The sequence below is a fragment of the Terrapene carolina genome, unplaced genomic scaffold (genome assembly GCF_002925995.2).
Source record: "Terrapene carolina triunguis isolate 2854851 unplaced genomic scaffold, T_m_triunguis-2.0 Scaffold836, whole genome shotgun sequence".
Taxonomy (NCBI): Eukaryota; Metazoa; Chordata; order Testudines; family Emydidae; genus Terrapene; species Terrapene triunguis.
The window spans coordinates 837,463-857,837 of NW_020665187.1; the positions used below are offsets into that span (position 1 = coordinate 837,463).

The window sequence follows — 20,375 nt, forward strand, 5'->3', positions numbered from 1 at the left end:
CAAACAATTCCAACAAGACTTTACACTTCAACTTATAAAATGAACCACGACTTATCCAGCTCCTGCCCTAAACACTATGGGGCTGAAAGTGGATCTGCACACTGCTGTTCTTACTAAAAGAGGAAACCCATTGTGGGTGCCCCGCTGAAAATCTCAGACTAAATGTACCTTTCTACAAATGCCTGCAAAGCAGAGGAGAGACCCTTCCGTTCAGAGGAATGGGTGAGTTTCTAGGGAAGGCAGGGGCCATTATAAAAAAGTGTACAAGCAGGCAGGGCTCCGGAGCTGCATACTAACTGGGAGATGAAAAGGGCTGGGGGCCTACTGAAGTAAGTGCTGTCTCAGTGATTAATGGGGGTGAGAGAAGGGTGAAGCCCAACCCCTAGTAAACTACAAGATGGCAAAGTGATTTTAAGAACAACAGAGCAGTGTTCCTGGAGAAAACCAACCCAGACGAGCCAAGAAAACCGCCCAGCACTGTTTTTAAAAGGCCTCTTTATTTTGAAAAACACAACAATACAGTAAAATACGCCAAGAGCCAATTGATCTCTTTTAAAAAGAAAAAAAAATGTGTAAATTACAGTGAGAAGCTAAGTTATTGCAGGGTCAGATTTTGAGTGGGTTCAAATATGTTTACATCTACATTTGCTTATCAAACAATAACCCGCTGAAATGATAATGATAGTGGCCAGTAGAAGTGCCACAGCTACGTTATTTCCTGGTAGGGGGAATGTGCGGGGTTAAAGGAAAAACCACCCTCATGAGTAAACCTCTGGGTGCCTAATTTGAAGCACCTTAAAGGGGCCTAATTTGCAGAGGAGGAGAGCTCAACCCTTTCTGAAAATCAGACGCCTTTTAAGATACGCCCCCCAGAAAGTGAGGTAGATAAAATCACTAGTTTGCTTTTCAAACAATGTTGCCCTAGGCTTGGAGGAAGTTTAATTGGGTTGTAAGGATATTTAAAGGGTGGCTGTTGACACCTTTGTAACTGACAAAGTAAACAGCTGAGTAAAATCAACTTTAATAAAATACATGGAGCGTGTTATAAGCTCACACAGAACTTGTCCTGTTATTGGCTGGGTTACATGCACACACCAGTTCCTAGCTGCCTTATACACAGATCTCTGTACAGTTTAATACGCAGGAGGTAATTGGGAATAGAGGGGGTGAGGAAATCAAAGGATACTGTTGGTTACACTTAGAGGTTTTTTCTGTTTTGTTTTTTAATGACATAAAGGACTGTAGCTTGGTTTCCATGGCAGAGAGCCCTCACAGATGCACAAGAACTGCAGGTTCCGGAGGACTTCCCCGAGGTGCAGGATGTGTGTTTAAGTCTGTTTAGGTGAGATGGGGGTTGCAGGGCCCCAAGGTAGCGCTGACTGGGAATTTGAGCAGCAGAACTGTGGTCCAAGTTTATAGAGAAGCTGTGGCTGAAGAGTGAGCTGGCCCCAGGCATGTTTTCCAGGTAATTTTCTCACTCCGTCTCCTTTGCAGACTAGGGGGATCAGTAATGACACTTCCCTTGAAGAGACAGAGGAGGATCCAACTTCCAGGGCAGCTGCACAAGGGCTGTCAGAGACAGGCTGCCAACCCACACATCTCCTTGGGCCTTACTGTAGGACTTGCTCCTGGGCACATCCTACCCACCCTCCATTTGGGAGCTCACTGGGGGGCTTCTGCTAGGGGACAGGCTCCCAGCTCCCTCCCTCCTGTTGTCCTTCATCCTTCAGATCTGGAACCAGAGCTTGAGGTTGAGCAGCTGAGCCAATCCCACACTCCACTGTCAGCAGGGATACCTGATAACATGGAATTATTTCTCCATCTGGACATTGGTATAAAGCGTGCCGGCCCTCAGCAGGGACCTAGAAAATAAAAGGCCACACCATCTTATCTGCTCCTGCCCTTGCAGCAGCCCACACCCCCCATTCCACACCCCGTACAACAGCTGAACTTTGAAGCAGTTGACAGTAACATAACTGCAAGCAGTAAACTGGCTGCAGTCATTTGAAATGTCCCATTAGTGGACAGACAATATCCAAATTCAGTTAAAAGTCTGGATTTTTAACAAGCTCCGATAGAACCTGTGCAGACAATTTCAAAGTGTTCTGCTGTTACCCAGAGTTGAGATATGTGCTGGTTTTCTTTCTTTCTTTCTTTCTTTCTTTCTTTCTTTCTTTCTTTCTTTCTTTCTAATTTAATCTCTCTCTGTCTAGGTAACTTTACTTCTATCTTTCTATCCATGTCATTTTACATATATCTCTCTTTCTCTCTATCTCTTCAAATGTCTGCCTAGGTAATTTCACATCCATCCATCCTACCATCCCCTCCACCCCTCCATCCATCCTTCTCTCTCTCTCTGTTTCTTTGTCCCTCAATGAACAAATAAACAAAGTTGCATCAAAATGCAATGGCTAGTGCACAAGAAATTAGGACAATAAAGTATGCAGAATTTAGGATTATTGGGTTAAAAATCATTTCTAGCACTGAGCATTGTTTTCATAACCTTGTGAGAACAACATCAACCATGCAGGGCAAAATTTTCTGGAGTAAGTCATGAGTATTTATACAGTTGTTTAAAATTCTATCAAAGGGCTACTGGTGACCACTCATTTGGAGTTGCTAAGAAACCCATTGTCTGTACAGTGCACACATTGTAAAAAGAAAGTGCTACTGGGATCAGATGGAACATACCTGTTGGAAGTAGGTTGGGTTTTTTGCTTAGAGTTGTGCCCTGTTTGGGGGTGAACCCTGCTGCTACCACCAGGGTTAGGATTGGTCATTGGTCCAGAAAGCTTCTGCCTTTTTTGGGAGGCCACATGGAATGGCCGAGGAGAGCACTGGAACCTTGGGGGCTGGTTCTGAGGTCTGATCATCCTTGCACTCCAGAGCCCTGTTGAAGCCCTGCAAGGCAAGTCTTTGGCTTGTTGAAGAAGTCATGGATGTTTCTGGCTTCAGGCAGCAGTGAGGCTGGTGTCCCTTTGGAGATGGGAGAGGCTGCTGACTGACACCTCATGGTAATGGGACCTTAGGAAAGACAGCCTCCAAAAGTCTATGGTCTTGAGCAGCTTTTTGCATCTCCAGTTTCTTCTCGCTGGTGGGGTGGGGAAGAAGGGGGACTGGATATCTTTAACTCAACACAGGAGAGGGACTCAGTGGATCACAGTCATGGGCATATCTCCAATGGCTTCTTCTGAGGAAGATTCCACCAGAGTTAGAACTCAAGAGCAAACGTTCTAAACCAACATACCCACGTCATTTAAGACCATCTCTCACCAGCCATCCTGTGCATAAAGGGCCCAAACCTGCTGATAAAAAAATATAATTAATTTAAATTAAAAAAAAACTAAAATAACTCGAGGATCCAAACAATGATGTCCTCTGGCTTTGCACCTTTTTGATCACCTCCATGATTGGTGTGTGTGTGTGTGTGTGTGTGTATGTGTGTGTGTGTGAAGCCTTGCCCTGGGGACAGCAGATCTTAAATCTTGTTTAACACACAACAGATTATCTCGGGTGCTTAAATTGCATGATGGAGGCAGTCATGTTGCAATGTAGGTCTTTATTTGAAATAAGCTATTGATGCACGTGCTGGGTGTAATGGCTTGTTTCATGTAAACATAATAACGTTTGCTGAAGAAATGCTTGGCCCCTGGTCAGTGCAATGTGTGTGTGTTTATAATCGCATCTTTATTTTTACTAGTTTATGGAAATTAACCGTAGACGTTTGCCAATGTCTTCCCCTGTCCTCGCTCCTCTTAGGGCACAGTCCGTGAGTTTTGCAGTCGAGAGCTCTTGTTTAAAACCAAACGATTTTCTTTGGGAAGAGACAAGCAAGGACTATTGGCAAAACCATTAGCTTATAGAGGCAATGACAGGCATACAAAAGAGCCCTGGAAGATAAATCGAAATTAGCAACAACAAGGAATAATTATAATTATAATTATAAACGTTGTTGTCTCAGAGTCTCATTAAAGGCGTTTCAAAGACACCTCCTGTGCTAACCTCAACTGCAAGCCCCGGTCCCGGAAAGGGCAGGATATGCCCTGTTGTGGTCCAGCAGCGCGGGTAGACTCCTGGCGCTAAAGAGGCCAAAGAAAGTTTTGCCATTGACTTCAACGGGGCCATGATTTCTCTGCCTTTGCGGCATCGGTCGTAGTAACTTTGGAGGAGATCCTCAGCTAAAGTGCATGTACCCCAGCCAGCGATCGACCCCTTCCATCGTTAACTGTGTGCCTAGAACAGACCAACCAATCTAAACTAACAAACCAGCCCGGATGGTAAAATCCACCCAGAGAGACTGTTGGGTTATTTATGACTGGAAATCCCCCACAAATCTTGTTTGTTTTAAGTTGATCAGACGTTTGGTGTCAGATCTCTGTCTGACGGGGGAAGAGGCTGTAGTTAAAATGCCAAATACAATTACAAACAAGTTGATTGGGGCTGCTAAGGATGCGGGTTCTAGCTTCTCTCTCTCTCTCTCACACACACACACTTCACTGTTGTGCAAACTTTCCATAACATACACCACACCCATCATATTCCTTTTCAATGTTGCCAGTTTAATTTCCCCCCTTGTTTCAGAAAGGAACTGGATAAAGATCTGATTTTCTCTCCCTTGTATGGTGGAAGACTTCCAAACGATCAGAAATCTCTCTCTCTCTAATGTTAATGCCCAGTTTGAGTGGAAAGTGCACGTGGGATTGCTGTCCTGTTTACAAAGCGATCTCACTCTGTTCATTGTTTTGTACCCCAGCCACCACAAAGTGGACTGGGAAATGTATCCAATGTGTAACTTTTCCTTCTTTCCACCCAGCAAAAAGTTCAAGACGAAAGTCGCTCTGGGCTGTTTGTTTGCATGTGATGTGCATCACTGCTAATACTGCTTTAATGCTGTGCACCTATATACAGGCAGTGTCCCCCTACATATATATTCAAGTCTTAAATACGGGGGGAGTGTTGTATAGAAATCCATACGCGCAAAAAAAAAAAAAAAACCGCAAAGTAAAGAATTGCGGCCAAATTCTGCCCTCACATACACCGGCAGAAATAGGCCCCTGTTTACATACCGGACTAGATGAAGAGGGTCGCGTGTTTCAATTCCCAGGGCAGTCAGGGGGAGTCGAAAGCGCTCTGGCCTTTGCGGGACGAAACCTTAGGAGCGCTCACCTGCGCGCAATTTTAAATTGCGCTGCGGAGTATCCAGCGTGCTAGGCAGAGGGATGTAGTGAGCCCTTCGATTTTTGACTGAGCCACGGCCAAACTGAAGGCAAACTCCAATAAATAAATAAAAAAATAATCAACATCAACCATTAACTAGGTCAGCCCGTTAGAAATGGCAAGTGTGTGAGGTTTGGAAATCCGATAGCCTTCCACTGGGGGTGTTTAAAGGGGGTAATAAAAGGCGGGGGCGGTGGATTGAGTGCAGTTCAGATTACCCATTCAAAAGACATCCCAGTCCTATCTAAACGATTCCGGATTTTTACAGACCCTGTGTTTATTGAAAACATATTTACATTGCTGCATATCATTGTGAGTCCTCGGCTTCTGGTATATTTCATTAGCTGCTTAAAGTTTCATTTAAATCCGGCTGATTTACAGGCCACTGAGCTAAATTTAGTCTTTGAGCCCTGGGGAGTAAATCTGTTGAAGTCACTGGAGTTACACTAGCGATGAATTTGACCTAGCAACTCTCTGTGTCTTTCTCTTCAGACACCATCAGTTAAAACACACTAAGTTAATGCGTTTTATTGTGATTTGTTTATTTAATTATCTACCTCCAGACTAGCTATACAGTTTAAGGAACTCATCAATGTATCCACCATTATGGATTCCTTACAAATTTATTATCAGGAATATTTGCATTTCTGGTGTTTGCACTGCCATGGGTTTAACTAAACCGTCTTAGGCTGGATAATAGTTAAAGAAACGTTCACTTTTTAAATCCCGGGTTCAAAAATGTCTACTTTAAGAAAAATCATTCCTTTTTGATTCTATTAAATTACATTTAACTCTGTTTTTCAAGAATCATATCTGGGCTTGTTTTGAAGACAAGGCAGTCCAAAGGTAAGAGATTGGCATGAATTATTTATCAGAAGTGAATATAATTATGGTTTGGGACAAAGTAAGGACAGATGAAGAACGTCAAGTTGAGCATCAAATATTTTAAAAATAAATCCTGAAAATTAATTTCGGTACAAATCCAGATTCAACCTCTTTGCTAAAGATTTAGCTGAGGCAAATTAAAAATATTGAAATCGCGTTAATGCTTCATTATTTTTTCCAGGAATAAAACTTCACCTGAATAAGACTGATGTCATCAATAAGCAGGAGAAGTTAGCCTAGTCTGGGTTGTTCATTTATATACCATTGAAAATATTTCTATCATCTTTCTAGTGATTCTTCCACAACTTTGAAAGATTAAGCTAGTCACGTTTTAGAAAAGTACAACCATCTAAAAGAGTTTCCAAATGGCTTTTAATAAAATGAAGATATATGATATATAGTGTATATATAGCCTCTCTGCATAGTCTCTGACTATATACATACATACAACCAGGCATATACATCTGGATATATAGAGATATATACAGTCTCTACCCCATACATACTTCTGTATATAGCCTGTGATTATATGCACACACAAAGCATACACAAAATTACCCATACACACCCAGTTATGTAGACATAAACATACATAATCTATGTTATATACATATAAAATCTCTTTATATGTAGTCTATGATTATAAATAAACACAATCACACAAGATCACTCACATATATCTATATATAGAGACATAAATATATATGATCTATACTATATATACTCGCTATGTAGTGTATAACTATATACACACCCAAATTCACCCTTATACATCTAGATACATAGAACCATACATAGATATAGTCTATACTCTATAAAATTTCTCTACATACACACACAACACGATCACCCATACCCATCTAGATATACAGAGACAGATGAAGGGGATAGTTAGAAATACCAAACAGCTCATGCACCTGGCTGGCTCTATGTAAACGTTTTTAGATAAGGCCCCTCATTTCCTTGAAGCATAAATTAAGAAAAAGCGATTAGCTCTCTATAAAATTTGCATCTTATTAGCATTACCACAAGGGTTATTTTACAGGCAAATGCAGGCGGATGTTCAAAGTACAAACAAATTTCGATATAGAAAAAATAACGTTTCCGCTGCAAATATAAAGGGGGGATTAGAAAGAGGTGCCTTATAAAAGGGGATTGTGTCTCCCTTTGTTCCCTCCCCTCTTTTTGGTGTGTGTGGGGGATCAGGAGCATTGGAAGGCAGGTCACGTTGTGTAATCTATGGTTGATGCGTCTGCAGGAGTTTAAGACCTCGATGCAGTTAATAAATTATTTTACTTGTTTTAAACCGAGGGAGGGGAGAGGAGGGGGAGAAGGAAGAAGAGGTGATTTGCTGTTGTTGTTGTTAACTGAGTAATTCCTCTGAAATAAAGAAATACAAGGGCTCTCGGGCTAATCACACCCAGATTAACAGCACTAACCCCCACCGCAGTCCAGATTAGTAACAATTCCTCCTCAACCCCCCCCAACAAAGAAGGTTTGGAAATCTCATTCTCCCACAAACACCAGGCCATAACTTCTACGGCGTGTGTGCGCGTGCATCAAAAAGCAATAAGAGCCTTTTGTCTGAACATCATTGCAAAACCAACACTATCTGCATGGGACGTCTGCTACCTGTGATTGGGCACAGATCCCATTTTTAAAAAAAAGATATGTGCGCTTATTCTTTTTTTAAAAAATTGGGATCTGTGCCCGGTCACAAGTAGCAGACTTCCCATGCAGATCGTGTTGGCTTTGCAATGATATTCATAGTGGTGTATAACACACACACACACGCACGCACACACACACACACACACACACACACAAGCAAAACACTCCAGTCTCATTCTCAATTATAAACCATTTTACACTTTAGAAGCCCAGCAGAGAGAGAGGGCGAGAGAGGGAGAGAAAAGAGGCATTTCCAATAGTCACACTTGTCAAGGGAGACCATCTTTTAGCCCTCAGCAGCAGCAAATCCATGTGAACTCTGGGTGAACCAAGATTGAGGCAATAAATCATCCTTACAAAAGCCTGCTGTTGGACGCGAGTGCCAGTCCCTTACCTTTAACGCTTTCACGGGCGAAGGAGGAAAAGCGAACAACAAAAGTTCAGATAATCTATGTGCAACCCAAACCCGGGGGAGGGGGGGTGAGGACGAGAGAGGGAGGAAGAAAGAGGGAGGGGGGAATCTGTTCATATAGGCGAAGCAAGAGGGGATTTTTCAAAGCAAAGCTGGGGGTGGCATTATGTCTGTGGTGCATATTATGATGGTGCAGTGAGGGTGGAAGGGAGGGGTGTCAGCAGCAATATGTGAACAAACCCAGCGTCATTAGAGCAAAGATGGGGAGCCAGGGCAAGTGGAAAGAAGACACAAAAGCATTGATTAGTGGAAATAGGCACCATAATGGATCTCAGGGAAAAAGGTCTCTTGCGTGCAATGGAATCCACCAACTAATGGTGAAAGGAATTTACAAATAATAATAATAATAAAATAAAAAAATACGGTTTTGCTTGTGTGTTGGTCTCATAATTTGGCCCTTTCCACCATTAGGTTCCAGTGTGTGTTGCCTTAAAGGATCAATTTCTTTTCTGAAGCCCACCCCACCTTCTTGTTAATGAAGGACTTACTTTCTTGTTGAGAGAGAGAGAGAGAGAGAGACTGGCCCAAGATAGATAGATAGATAGATAGATAGATAGATAGATAGATAGATAGTCTTTCTTTTCTTGGTCCAATCTCCTCATTGATAATTCTTGATTTCACTCTCCCCCACATCACTGCGATTTCTTGTTTAATATGCACAGTAATTGGGGTGCCTGTACTTTTTAAAAAAGATCCTGATATATGATTTATGGCAGTTATGCAAAAAAGGCAACCCCTTCTCTGAAATTAACACAGCGCTGGAAGGCTTCAAAAAAAAAAAGTTTAACACGCACACACACAAAAATCCATGGTTGACTAATCTAATATGACAAACTATATGATGGATATAGTTTATGTTAATTCACAATGCCCTTTCCTCCAGAATTTAACTGTAAGTTAATGTACACCGGAAACTCGAACTCTACACGGTCTGCTAATGGGTTTAGGTATTAGCTAGTTCTAACGATGCATACCAATGTACTTGTCTCTGTAGGCTGCCCTAAGATTTATGACTCTTTTGCCTTCTGTAGTTGTAAACAAGGAGGGGGAAGGAAGAAAAAAAACACCCTAGTCTCTGCATTACTTAGTACATCAAGGAGTCTTTTTTAAAAACCCAGGTTACAGGAGAGAGATTCCTACCAAGTCTGCAACTTTTCCTAAAATGCTCGTGTTGTGGGTTGTGTCTGTGTTATTTCTTTGCCCACGCCTCAGTCAAGAGGACAGCGGCTGAACCCACACTCATACACACACACACGCACAAAAGACTCTATAGAAAGCTAAGCAGAGTTCCAACTCCTACAGCAAGATGATGAAGAATGATTGGATTCAGAGCACAAGCACAAGAGAGGGGGTGGGGAAAAAAAGTTTCGTTTTGGGGGAAAGAGATGTTCCTCTCGCGCTGATGCAAACTCTAACAAAGGAACAATGAAGATACTGCATCCCATGAGTAGAGCTAAGAAGCTAATTTTGTATTATTTTCCCCCCTAGGTTCGGATTCGACTTTGTTGATTACATTATTCTTGTGCCAGCGCAAAGAGTGCTTATTGCTTGGAAGAAGATGGTGGAATAAGAGGAAATGCTTGTTTTAAAAAGACGACAATATTTATGATTGCTGGGCTAAAGGTATTTGTATATGATCGCTTTCTAGAGGAAAGGCCAGAAAGTTTGGTAAAATTTGTATGTGAATGTATTTTTAAAATATATTAAATCTCTAGTATTTTGGGCAGGATTCGCTCTGGGGTGCTGGGGGCGTTGTGTACAATGAAGATTACAAACTGAAAGGAGAGGTACCTCTATATACTGTTCATCTCTAGAAGAAGATTTACTATTGGAAGAATAATTTTGCCGCAAATACTTCGGGTTGGGGAAAATTAGGTTAGAATGGGTGAGGGGAAAATATGTATGTTAACTGTGTCAGATTTATTTGTGCAAAAATAATTCTATTTTAATTAAGATTGTTTAAAAATATGCTTTCCCCTATAATTATGTGATTTAAGCATATCATTCATTAAACATACTGAAGATTTTGTTGGCTAGACACTATTTCTTGATCTCTGCAGGCCAGAATGTTACCTTCGCTGTCGAGTGCATATGTACAGTTTTACTGACATATTATCGTGACCGTTAAGTTTATTTGTGTCACATAAAGGCAGTCTGGATATTATTTTCTACTCAATGAAGCCCCTCAAATATATTTCAATGAAAGGTGTGTGTGTGTGGGGGGGAGGATTACTGAAGAAGTGATGCATGTGAGCTTGAATTTAAAATATTGTTTAAGTTTCTACTTACTGTTATTGTTCTTATTATTGGTTTTTCCCTGAATGAACTTTGTGTTTTGGCAGAGTTATGGTGCTTGGAGGCATTTGAGGACGTATATTTCATCACCAGGGCTCTTAAATGTCAGAAAGCAATATATAAATTAGAAATCTGATCTTTGATATTGTTGAATCGAAAAACTTACCAAAATATTTCAGGAAGGGGGTGTTTCTTTTAAAGTGTGATTAGCGTTGGCACACGCTACAATTTTTATTCTTAGGATTAAAAAAATGAGGGGACAGCTCATCTATTTATTTTCGTTTGGTTCCTCCTAGCCATGGGTGATCAAAGGGTAGCTTTAACACTGAAATCGCCTCCGATTTTTGAAATGACAGAGTGTATTGCAAATTGCATTTTGAATGCAACTATAGAGTGATTTCTCTCTCTTTTTTCTCTTTTGCATCACAATATCTGATTTCAGGATTTCAGTCAGGGAGTGATAACCACTTAAGACCAAATACGTTATTTGTGGAGCTTCCTAAATACACTTCTTTCCCCCTTCAGATGTTGCAAACTTCCATTCGATTGCTCTTTAAACCACTTCTATTTTGTTATTTGAAGAAAACAAAAAAACTTGAACCAGAGAAGAAAGTTGAGTCCTTCTAATCATTCGGAAGCACATGGTGTGGCTTAAAATGTTCGCTTTGAGATTCATAAAATATTTAAAGCCACAAGTCAACCCTCTCCTATTTATTGCAGTGTATAATTCAAAATTATCGTGTATTAATAAGCCAATAATGATAATCTCTATAGGAAAAGCATGCTAGTTGTGCCGGTTTTATGGCTGCCCTTATCCTTTCTAATGACCTTTGGCTCAGTAGCGTAATAACTCACTACAGAATGAGCAATTGTCTGGAGTGCCTTAAATACCTCACAGTCTTTTCTACACTCCGGACACTTCCAGAGAGGTAGTCTCTTGCTTCAGAGCATCCAGAGGAGGGAAGTCTCCCCTCTCCTCTCAAGATCTGGACTACGGGAGGGGGTGGGGGGGACTCTGGACCAGAGGACAAGAGTCTGTTCCCCTAAGGCAACTCGGCCGTGCTCTCTCTGCTCACGTGATCCCGAATTCTCAGCTCAAAGCCTGGTTAATTTCACCTCTATTTCCTTGCACTTGGAAAGTAAATTCCTACACCACAACCAAAGATTGTGTTAGTAAGTCATTGTTATGCTCCTTGTAAAGGATGTATAGGCATGAGTACTGGGATCTTGGAAGGTTGAAAAAAAAATTGCATAGCCTGCTAATTCTTCAGAGAGGATTCTTTGCAAGAAATGAAGTGTATATTCTGCAAAAAATCTCCTTCCCAGGCCCTCGCCACTGATCAAAGTTTTGGAGCTGATGGAAACCGGCTTTCTCCCCTCTTATGTGCTTGTGTTCATTAAAGACCATTTTTAAATTCAATAAACGTTGTTGTATTTGTTCATGGGCCTATTTTCACAGCAAACTTGCTCTGTCACAGAATGTTATTGTTTTGTTTCCATAAAAAGATCTGAGCTAATGCACAATGTATTTTCTTTGGATGCATTACCTTCTTTTTAATCCCCCCTGTGTCCCAGGAAATTCTGATCCTGTGGGGGTTGTTTTCATGGGTCTATAAAAGTAATTTATTTATGTTAGACAGTGGCGTGGGGTGTTTTTGTACATGTATTTTACATAAAGATAACAAATAAAAATGTGGCTAGTCCCCCCACACCAACACACTACATATGCCCTAAATATTCCCCAGAGAACTGGTTCTGAAGTTAAATCGAGGAGCCACCCTGTGATGTAAAATGATGAATGCCTTCAGCGCAGGGTCTGAGTGGGAGCCAAGCAGCAAGAAGTCATGGAGAGGATACATCAGTAACCAGCTTTGGCACAGAAGGAAAAAAGAAAAGGGGGAGGGGGGATAGAGAAAGAAAAGAAAATGCACACTCAACAAATTCGGTTTCCACACATAAGGAGAATTACAAATGCCATTCTCTGATATGGTATGTTGCATGTTCCTTCCCACTTAGTCTTTGGAGGGGGAAATAACCAGTAGATCTCTCTCTCTCTCTCTCTCTCTCTCACACACACACACACACACACCACCACCACCAACAGCACATATCTATAGCATCCATGGCGTTTCTAAAACAGCTATGGAAACAGATGTGGGAAATCCACGAATCTCATCATACATACTGTATTGATCAGATTCCACTGAGGCAGGAAAATGTCAGGAAGCAATTTCTAAGGATCACCATAGTCTGTTCCACTGAAGTTACTTTTAATCAAAGGGCACCGCGGCCCCTCTGCTATGGTCCCCATGGGGGAAATAATCGCTGTTGTTTGTTTAGCAGCTTCATATATATATACAGCACAGTTTAAAATCTTGCAGTGCTCCACATTTCACAGGACACAGCAAACAGTTAATATAATCTGTGATTTGCAAACCCTTCCAGCTGCAAAACCCATGGTGCACTGTAACATTATAAAGTCTTCTGATTGCTAATAATAGCGTGTTACTTTGCTAACTTGAGGCAGTCGCACTCTTTGGTGACTCTCCCCAAGAAATTAGGAATACAAAATTGAAGAGAAAACATTGATTCTGATTTATTGGTAGCAAAGCAAATTCATTAGGTCTGAATCATGAAGCAGTTAAAGAAAATGGCTGGGGTACAGCTTTTAAAGTCCCAGCCAGTCAAAGGGTAATGAAAGGGAAGTGGTATTCAGGGAAATTGTATTTCACTCTGTTATTTTACATACTAATTTTTTATCATTCAAGTTTACTGCATCCTTGGCTCCAGCTCTCAAAGAAATCAACGCTTGGCTGGGGACGCTACATTTGCTAAGTTATTATGGTGTGTAACTTTCTAGTGCAGGCATTCTCGACCTTCTAGTATTTCTGTTTTCCTAGTATTTCTTTCACTCTCCATGGACAGTTTGTAGGTGCATCGGTGTGTGTGTGTGTGTGTGTGTGTGTGTGTAAATGCTGTGACATGAATGTTAAAAATTGATTCTGCTTTCCAGGTATTTCATTTCTCTCTCCCCCGCCCCCCCATCCATTCTTTAGAATCCTGGATATTGTCTTAGCATGAGATGACTTTAGGGGTCAAATGGCTTTAGGCATGCCTAGCTGAAATGTGTTTGCCAAGACAATGTCACTTACTTACTGCCTTAACTCTCTAAGGATCTGATAAAACAAAGAACATAAGTGTGGGTTTACGCTTAAGCAGGTGTAAAACACTTAAGCTGGTGCTTATTTCTGATCAGGTGCTTAAATGCACTGGAATCAGTGGGACTTAAGCAAGTGCCTCAGAGCTTTGCTGAACCAGGGCCAATGCCATTATTTTCACAGAAAGCTGGGGTTCTATCCTGCAGTCACTGTTCAGCAAAACAGCCCAGTGATACCACCGCCTTGTGCCTCAGTTTCCCCTCCTATCCTCTTGGCTATTGAGACTGTAAACTGTTTGGAACTGTTGGCACAACACCAGCAACAATATTAATAACAATAAATATCTGTATTTCTTTTGTTTCATCATTCAACACAATGAACTCAATTAATTCACTTGCTCTTCCCCTCTGATTTCCAAACTAGTCCAGAAAATACTGACTACATTAAAAAACAACTCCCCCATCCAGAAGTGAATACAATATCTCAAACAAATGGTGCTTTGAGCCAGACAAGGTGGGTGAAGCAATAGCTTTTACTGGACCTACTTCTGTTGGTGGAAGAGACAAGATTTCTTGCTCCACGGAGCCTGAAGAAGAGCTCTGTGGAGCTGCAAACCTTGTCTCTTTCACCAACAAAAGTTGGTCCAATAAAATATATTACCTCCCCCACCTTGTCTCTCTCATATCCTGGGGCCAACGCGGCTACAACAGTGCAAACAAGCGGTGCCTTGTCATTTAATAATTTCTTGAGGGGGGAGGCCATAACAAAGATATTCTGGATTTTTTTTAACTTCAAGTAAAAGAAATCCAATTCTATACAACCAAGTCTTCAGTACAGAATGCGAGTCACTGGAAATCAGCATGGCCCCATTGGATTTATGTTGATTTACATTAGCTATGGAATGTGGCCTTTCTTTTTCCTTAATCAAACCGGCTGCATAAGTACTTTTCAATCTAATGGTCCCAAACATCTGCAAAATATAAGGGGGGGGGGGGAAATCTGGCTCCATTGAAGTCAATGGCAAAATACTCACATTGATTTCAATGGCTCCAGGGTTTCACCCCGAAATTTCCACATCTTTGAAGAAGTGCATCAAAGAGGTTAATGGTAAATTTCAGTGAAAGGGCCCAGAGATCAAAGGTGTTGTCTTCAGTAATCTGGATGTTTATACAGTTTTACAGTTTAGTTCAATCTCATTAGGGTTTGGGTTAATTATTTTTCTCCCATACACAGAGAACTGACACACCCTGTCTGGCTAGTCTGTCAGCCCATACAGGTAGTTTTGCTTTCAGGGTTCTTTTGACATAAATTCCATAGGAAAGGCGTATGTCGGAAATGGAGCTTTATGGAAATTTATAGTTAGATGGTAACTTTAGTGATAAACATTACCTTGAAATGGAGACAAAATTATTTACCTGCTTCCCACACTGCCTGCCTAAACTTACCACACACACCCATACACAAACTCTCATCACCACACAAATACATTCACACACAATACACACACACACATACACACACTCTCTCTCTCACGCTCATACCATAAGCATACACTCACCAGACACACACATCTACACCATGCACACATACTCGTGAACACACAAACATGCACACATATATCATAAGCAAATACACACTTTCACATACTCACACACAGACTATACACAAACACATATGCTTACACATACACATTGAACACAAATACACACACATACTCAAAACATTTGCAGACACCAGCACAAACATCCATACCCATGGACCATAAATAAATATACATCTCAAATATATATCTCAAAACAGAATTTCAAAATTGGAAAAGGTTCACAGAAGGGCAACAAAATGATTAGGGGTCTGGAACAGCTTCCATATGAGGAGAGATTAATAAGACTGGGACTTTTCAGCTTGGAAAAGAGACGACTAAGGGGGGATATGATAGAAGTCTATAAAATCATGACTGGTGAGGAGAGAGTAAATAAGGAAGTGCTATTTACTCCTTCTCATAACACAAGAAATAGGGGTCTCCAAATGAAATTAATAGGCAGCAGGTTTAAAACAAACAAAAAGAAGTGTCTCTTCATGTAACACACAGTCAACCTATGGAACTCTTTGTCAGAGGTTGTTGTGAAGGCCAAGACTATAACAGGGTTCAAAAAAGAACTAGATAAACTCATGGAAGATAGGTCCATTGATGGCTATTGGTGTCCTTAGCCTGTATTTGCCAGAAGCTGGGAATGGGTGACAGGGGATGGATCACTTGATAATTACCTTTTCTGTTCATTCCCTCTGAAGCACATGGCATTGGCCGCTGTCGGAAGACAGGATACTGGGCTAGATGGACCATTGGTCTGACCTAGTATGGCCATTCTTATATTCTTACACACATACTCCTCCCCACACATATACATAAACCCATATACATATATATCTCAAGGGCACAGTCATACATACACCAAACGTAAACACACATAAACACAAAAATATACATACATAACATATACAAACACCTACACAGACACCAACACACATATGCACCATACACAAATACATAGTCTATACACAAAACATACACAAGTACCAAAACACACACATGACCATACACAAAAACACTCAGACACCTATCTACCCCATACCATACACAACCACACTTGCGTACAGCAGCATTTAGACACTGATTTTGCAGTACATAGCTGACCTTTTGCCCTGTGAGAGTTTGCAATAGAGGGTCCTACATGCAACAAAGAGTACACAGTTGGCTGGTTGTGGGGTGGGGAGCATCTAGGCAATCTGTGTGTGAAACAGGAAAATACCAATAGCCATTTCAATTTAATATTCTAGCACCTGAACCTGAGCCATTCCTAGCAACCTCCCTTTGGCTTCAATGGAGATGTCGTCGCCTAAACCAGGAGTGCAAATTTGCCTTCATGCAGGACCTACCACTTGATGCCAATCCTGAAACCTGGAGGGCAAAATCTACCGCCCCACAGCCCCGCTGCATTTAGAGGCCTGTACTGCAGCCTCAGTCCCACCTCCCCCATCCTGAAGTGGTGAGCTTTGACTCCAGTGGAAATGGATTTGTTTGGAAGCATGGAGCTTGCTCCACTAGTGCATGACCTCTGGCTGCCCTTGTTTAATGTATTCAGCCAGACAAAGCCCCGGACTGGGGAAGAGCTCACCACAGCATCTCTGGCTCTTCCTAGGACAGTGCTCATCTCATCCAAAGAGAAGAGTCCCTCCACTCCCCTCCCTCCTATCTAAGGGTGGGGCGGGGGAGAAGAGAGGCCTTGTTGAAACTTGAGACGATGAAGAAATTGTTTTTTGGAAGAATGCCCGCAGTTAAATTGCAACATCCAAGTGTCATCTTCAGCTGGCCCTCATTCAAGGCGTGTTTAAATTCTGACCTTTGGGTTAGGGCAGATCTGGCAGGATTAAAATAAAAAAACCCATTTCACAGATCACCACTGACCAATACAAAGCTATCTCCTAAGCAGAACAGCCACTGTTTAGGGCCCCAGATCGAAGGGGCTCTTTCCATCTCCTGAGACTAAATTGTGTATAATGCAAGCTTTTGAGAGTCATCTCCAATACATACACAGTCATACACAAAAACACACAGGCTAAAGGGAAACATCTGACCATTATGCATGTCCATGCCTTTGAAATAAGCACCCCTTTGTTTGGTATACTTCAGCACATAGGTGAATCCAGGATCTGGCTGCTTGGATCTAATTCCTAGGGAGTTGCTCATGGAAAAGCTACGTTACTCTTTTGGTGCTCAATAGATTGAGATCATGTCTAGAGTTAAAGGGGTAAAGTAACAGCCACCTATGACTCTTTATTCACAAGCAGTCACACTATACCAGGGAATTTCTTCTTTCTTTCTTTCTTTCTTTCTTTCTTTCTTTCTTTCTTTCTTTCTTTCTTTCTTTCTTTCTTTCACAGATGTACAGATAGTCGGAGCCAAATCCTGCTCCACATTCCTCAAAAGAAGAGTAAACCTTGACTTCCACGGTTTTACTTGCCTGAGTAAAGCCAAGCTTTGGTCCAGATACAGACCCCAATACAATTACAGAGTGCAGGAAACCTCTCCCCGGTCCCCACTGTATGATGTATGGCGAGAAATGCCCAGTCAGGATAATTTCTGCAGCCACCAAGACAGAAGTCTGTTTATGAAAGGTTATTAAAGCAAACTTAATTTCCGAAGGTTATAGCCATTTGTTTATAGTGTCGGGGTGATTAGACTTAAGGAACTCAACTCATCCCTTTCCTTCCAAATCAGTTTTATAGATTATCTTTGTTAGTTATTTGGACCGTAGCTGGTTTGGAAGTCAATGTCCTCTTTATTTGATGGCATTGTAACAGAGAAAGCCTGGCAGATTTATGGGTATACGGAGTGTTCCGAAAAATAGACTAAATTAAGTATTCAAGCCATTGAACTGTAAAGACAGAGATCGTATCATTTCGCTCTATCTGGGTGAGAAGAGAAAATTGGCAATGGGGTCCATTTTTTGCCAAGACCACATTATTATTTAAACAGCACTGAATCATATAAATTAATGCAGGCTTTTTTTTTTTTTGGAGCATCCAGCAGCTTTTAATAGTAAAACAATTGTCTCTTCTGTTCTTCTGTGTGTGTATTTTAGCCCATATAGATGGCCAGGCATTTCGCCTTTTCTCCGAAGATTGAAGATTTCAAGTGATTCCACCGTAGATTTCTCTAGGCTCGCATTTCTCTTGGCTGCCCCTCGGAAGAAAGTGACCTGTCTTAAGTTAGCTTTAAGAGAGTAAAGTCCTCATAGGACGCATATAATCACCTTGCTCTTGAACGGATAGGTTCAAACACTGGGCCGGTTGCTTGTGTTTATTTTCTAAATAGAAGAAACCCAGCTAGATTTTAAAGCTTTTATTATTATTATTATGGGCTCGGGTTGTTGTTTTTCTTTTTTTCCTTTCCAAGTATTTGAACAGAAACATCAGCTGTGAAATCTAAACCAACTCTGTTCTTGTCCAGTTCGATTCATTGGGGAGTGGAGGGGGGTCTCAGATTCCTTGGAAGCACCAGGGTTAATAAAAGCACCAGGGTTAACCAAGATAAATACAGTATGCCTCGTAGGGTTTTGCACTCCCACTAACTATATAAACCTCTCAAAGAGAGCAGGGTGTGTGTTTAGATGCTACGGATTCTAATTGTCATGGTGACTGAGGCCACGAGTGTCTTGTTTACATTAATTGGGTATTTGTTTCTAACAGTCTTGCTTTTTATTAGCCAAAAATAATAAGCGCGTACGGCTCACGCAAACTTGGAGAACTGCAATCGGACAGCAGAGCCTCACGTTTACTGCGGTGGGTGTCAGCTTGCAAAGTGACACTTGCCAACAGTTCATCGGAGGACTTTGCTGAGCCCTCATAATTCTTTACAACCCTCTTGCAAGTCGTTATGAAAATCGCTCTCAGTTATCAGAATGAAAGAGAAGCGGTGATGGATACAGCTAAGCCGAAGAGCCCCATATGTTACAAGGAAATAGACGCGAAGAGACAGTGTTATTATTTTGTTTGTTGGTTACTTGGTGGGGCGTTTTCTAGATCTTCCAAAGGAACCGTGTGATAAGAAACAATGGAATTAAATTTAACTCTACAATCTCTCTCTCACTCTCACACACACACAACACACACAATTTAACCTAATGATCCTCAGCTATCTCCAAGCCTCAGTCTCCAAACAGGCCTGGCATATGCTAAAGATTTAAAAGAGCGAGAAGTAGAGACGGTTCTCTGCCATGCCTACCAGCCACGGATTGATAGGACAGGGGCATCAGACATCCACCGCCTTCCCCTATTAACCCCCAAGGCAAAACGCCTCGGATTCTTTTGGCCACATGGATTCTATTTACAAGGGTGGGGTCCATCCCAGCTCCGCCAACAAAAGAGAGGGCTAGCCAAAGGCGGATGGATGGGTTAGGGAGGGTATAGACACAGCACGTTCAAGCTGTTTCATAACACGTCAGCCAGGGTTGCTCGCCCCATGGAGACTAATGTGACTTTAGGCACCCACACCCTTCCCCCTTCTCAAAACGCTCCTCTCCCCCCGGTAATGAAGGTCTGATCGGATCACAGGAGCACTTAATTTGCAAATATGGAAAGCAGGGACAGAAGAAGGCAATCCCTTGCCATAGTTAATCGCCATCTGCAGTGACCAAGAGGGGCTGTTTTAGGGTAAAGATCTTAAAAGAAGCCATTTGATAAAGGGGTTAGCAATCAAATGGAAAGAATACAACCAAAACAAACCAGTTCACTACCCCCAAGAATAAAAGGTAGATAGATTGCAGGCCTAGAAGTTCTGTGATAAACAGTAATCCAAGGGGGAAAGTGCGCTTTAAAACATCTGCTGCCAGGGCTATAAAACAGTTGGATTTACAGCTTGCCTCTGCCAGATACCCATGTGAAGTCTTTTCAAGGAATTCCCTCTTTACAATGGTCAGGCCAAACCTTGGCTCTGTTCTGTGACACCCTCCAAACGCAGAACACACACGTGCAAACACAAGCACACACCCATAGACACAGACATACAAACACACACACATGCACACTCCCAAACACACACACACATAGAGACAGACATCTGCACACAGCATATACACAACGTCAGGCACACAAACACTCCTAAACACCCAGAGGCACTC

The 20,375-nt window shown here is 41.7% G+C and overlaps 1 long non-coding RNA gene across 2 annotated transcripts in view; it reads right to left on the reverse strand.

The window, feature by feature from the left end:
- Positions 1–496: 496 nt before the first annotated feature.
- Positions 497–20,375, reverse strand: part of LOC112111484 — a 46,235-nt gene continuing 26,356 nt past the window's right edge. The window contains exons 3-4 of one of the 2 annotated variants that reach the window (XR_002908496.2): positions 2,692–3,302; positions 497–1,862 (exon numbers count right to left, since the gene is read on the reverse strand). This is a non-coding gene — a long non-coding RNA (uncharacterized LOC112111484). Of the gene's footprint in view, positions 1,863–2,691; positions 3,306–20,375 lie in introns of both variants that reach the window. The other variant, XR_002908495.2, reaches the window with a different exon arrangement.